This window comes from Megalobrama amblycephala, linkage group LG5 (assembly GCF_018812025.1).
Source record: "Megalobrama amblycephala isolate DHTTF-2021 linkage group LG5, ASM1881202v1, whole genome shotgun sequence".
NCBI classification, from domain to species: Eukaryota; Metazoa; Chordata; class Actinopteri; order Cypriniformes; family Xenocyprididae; genus Megalobrama; species Megalobrama amblycephala.
This window is the reverse complement of record NC_063048.1, coordinates 13,982,133-13,986,181: the sequence shown is the minus strand read 5'-3', so window position 1 is coordinate 13,986,181 and position 4,049 is coordinate 13,982,133. Positions and strand designations below refer to the sequence as shown.

At 39.5% G+C, this 4,049-nt stretch overlaps 1 non-coding gene across 1 annotated transcript; it reads left to right on the top strand.

Moving 5' to 3' along the window:
- Positions 1-3,726: 3,726 nt before the first annotated feature.
- trnat-ugu lies at positions 3,727-3,799 on the top strand. The gene has a single exon. It is a non-coding gene; the product is annotated as a tRNA-Thr (tRNA).
- The last annotated feature ends 250 nt before the right edge of the window (positions 3,800-4,049 follow it).

The following is a 4,049-nucleotide window of genomic DNA, read 5'->3' as shown; positions in this document are numbered from 1 at the left end:
CCATTTTTGTGATTATTTTAAACCAACACAAAACATGAGAAAAACAAAATCATGTATCACTTACAACTTAAATGACTTTTGTACGTTCCTTTGTATATTTTGAAGTACCCTGGTGTACAAATAGTCTACCATAATAGCCTATATGAATATGGTACTCATTTGTATAATGGAACGATCACTTTTCACTTCAGCTGCAGTGCTATCGTGAATATACACGCAACAACAACTGGCAATCTATACGTTTTGTTACTTTGAGAGATTGAACTTTTTGTATAGGGGAGAGTGGGGTAAAGTGGGACATTTTTTACATTTGCTCCCCTCTAAGCGAGCTAAAATGATATATCAGTAAAATTTACACCTTTCCCATTAATTCAGGATGTTTCCTAGCCATGGCAATGATCAGAATGTATTCAGGATGAAGATCCGTGAAAATATGATTGTTTTTAAAAAAGTCATCTTGTGTCTCACTTTACCCCAGTTTAGGGGTAAACTGAGACAGACCACAAAAATCAAGGGGGGTAAAGTGAACCAGCTGGGGGTAAACTGATCCACTTACTTTTTCCACTGTGAAACTACCATAACAACACTTGTTGTAACCGTTTGAATCCTGACAGCTAGTTTGACAACCACACATTCCAGAACTAACGTCGGACTAGTAACAAAATCATGGGGATTGGTCAATTAAGCACTTTCCAAATACAACATAATATAATTCAAAATATTTTAATTAACATAAATGACAGATAGAACCAGTTAGATTAGAACACAGTCTGGGTGTCAGAACACAGGACCCTTAGGGTGCGTTCACACTTGTCATGTTTGGTTCAATTAAAACAAACCCTGGTGCGATTGCTCAGTTAGTGCGGTTCATTTGAACATATGTGAACGCTGCCTAAAAAGAAACCCTAAAAAGGATAGAATCCTCACGCATGTTGGTTTTTCTTGTCATAGTCGCAAGTTTGCCCATCACAGGCATCAGACGCGCGTCTCGTTTGTGTGTGTAACGGATGGATTCCTGCCGCTATTTTGACTACTTTACACATTTTATGAGCTCTTCATGAGTTCCCAGCTGGTCAAAATTAGCCTGGGTGCCAGCCCGAACCCCGCCCACAACATTTTTTGGACGTGAAGTTCGGTCTGGACTCGATCCATTGTGGAGTAATTATGCTCGGCTCCAGAAGGCCGAGCCAATCAAATTGCCAGGGCGGGCTTTAATCGATGATGGACAGGATATCTGCGGTTACGTAACCACCCACGTCATCAAAGAGCGCTTGGGTTGAATTGGTTTCCACCAACGATGACTGCAGCTGGAGAAGTAAGATGTTTAGATTCCGCTATCACGTCTGTAATGAAAGAAATCGACAGCGCATTAATTTTAAAAGACGAACAAAGAACCGCAATCAAGGCATTTGTCGATGGGAAAGATGTGTTTGCCGTCCTTCCAACGGGATTCGGCAAAAGTTTAAGTACAAGTTCAACATACGTCACTTACTGCGTTGCTCTGATTGGTTGTAGGTCTATCCAATTGAGTGCAGAGTTTTTTTTTTTTACTGGTTCGGTTAAGACACGCCCCATAATTCAAGTGCAATGGAGCAGTATCAGACTCACATTCTGCCTAGAATATGAGTATGACGAAGTCAGGCTAGGTCAAAATACCATCACATGCAGGCTACACACACACAACAAGCGCATTTACCTCAGCACACAGCATTGTTTTGGATGTTTGTTAAAGGTACAATCTGTAATATTTTTTTCCGCTAGAGGTCACTAGAAGCCTATTCAAAACAAAGGCGTAGTTTGATGACTCCAAGTTTTAGAGCGGAAACTTGGGACATGTGGTCTCCATCTCAACGGACGGTGCAAAAGAATAGGAATTGAAGAACTCATGTTATGGATGCGATTATTAACGTTACTGTAGTATGAAGCAGAGCAGGAGCGAGTGTTGTGGAGCTGAACGAGGAGCTGGAGCGATTGATCAACACGCCCCACGAGCAGCGGGACTTTTATTATGTCACAGTCGCCGGCGCCGCTTCCACTTTTCCGGTCATGAGTATGAGGTTTACGGGAGCTGTCTTTGTCGACAGAACCAGCGGCAGATGGTAAACAGTAATTATGATCCATAAATAAGTAACACAATCCACCATAAAACATGCAAGAAGTAAATAAGGAACTGCTTGAAGCAAGCTAGTGGTTTGCTGGACTCTTCCGCATTTGTCCACGACACTGTTGTCATGTGGTTTCTACGTCAGTAAAGGTGGTAACAAAGGGTAACTGACGTCATTGACAGGCGACTGCACTGCCCCGTGTCACTGTTTAGAATGGGAATTTTCTCATGATTTACAAGTAGTTGAATACATTAGAGATATTGTTAGTAATCAGCTGGACAACACTAGCCTAGTGGTTTTTGGATATTTTACTGCGAATATCTTACAGATTGTACCTTTAAGTTCCAATTCAAAATTGGCAATACGTCATAAAATCTGACCAATCACGTTGTGAATGTATTGAACGTAATGAACTCAAGGTTCGGTATCTTTTGGTTTGGTGATAAAATTGCCAATCTGAACGCTAATTGGACCAGGACTACATTTTTTTTTTTCTTCTTTGGTCCGTACCAAATATAACCAAACGAACCGAACTACAAGTGTGAACGGACCCTTAGAGCCAGCTAGTGTCTGGAGGTCAGAGCAAAGCACAATCAGAACCAGCTAGAACAGCCTGGGGACTCAGAACACAGGACTAGACCCACCTGTATTAGAACATCAGCCGCCTACTGTCATACTCTACAACTAGGCCTACTCTACAATCCAGCCCTGAAGGTTACAGGGAAAGATGAGGAGTTGATCTCTCCATCTCTCCAGGCCTTTTAGGTTGAGGCAGCTTCTTTACCACATCACTTTTAGGAACATGTGCCACATCATTCTCCTCGAGGGGTGTTTTGCCCCAGAGGTTGTCTTCCTGGTGTTTTGCCTTGGCATGATGGCTTTTCTACAATGTTTATGACATTAAAAATAAAACATATGTAATGTAATATTACATTAAAATATGTTTGACTAAATTTAACTTGTGCCTCATGTCTCACTTTACCCCAAAGCATTTGTCTCACTTTACCCCACCACTACATTTTAGAAAAAAAACAATCTCTCTTAGCAATTCAGGATAATCTTCAGCTAGCATCATCACATGGTTTTATATGTTGATAGTTCATCAACATGTATGATATAAGTTTTTCTACCTGAATCAGTTTGCTTTGGCACAACAGTTGATTAAGTTGACCGCAAGAAAATTTACTTTTATATGCAAAAAATATATTTTTGTGAAAAAAACATGCTTAGCACAGCACCATGAGGTCCTCTCCTTCATGGCCAAGGGGAAATGTGAGGGGCTTGAAAACATAATTGTCACATAACCACAAATGTGTTCCTTTGTCGAGATACAGGGGGTGTCTCACATTACCCGATGTCTCACATTACCCCACTCTCCCCTATAGTGAATATTTTTTGAGCGCTTTAGCATTTTACACAGTTGCTACTATTCGTTTGCTAAACATTTGTAGATAAATACAATATTAAAATATGTAAAATATGTATAATTAAAACAAAGAAAATGTCTTCGAAGAATATTAAGTTTTATCGTAGTGATAAACTATATTATATCTTATTTTGTTTTTCGTTTCGTTTTATCGTAACGTTTATTAGCCATTAGCTAGTTAGCATACAGCAACTTGGCTCCATAGCTCAGTGGTTAGAGCACTGGTCTTGTAAACCAGGGGTCGCGAGTTCGATCCTCGCTGGGGCCTTCATCCTTTTCTCTAATCTTTACAAACACGAGTAGTTTTATTTTGAAGTGAAACTGAATGTTAGAAGAATAACACAATGAATCAAAGCAGAATGTAGGCAAAGGATGTTTTAAGGCAGATGTGAATATAAAAGTTATTTTAACTTGGAAACGTAAAATCATTTATTTTCTGCAAAATCCTTTTTTTATCTTTTTATGAGTTATGTTTAAGCATTCTTTTTTTTTTTTAGCTTACTCAAGAAGTTTTTAAA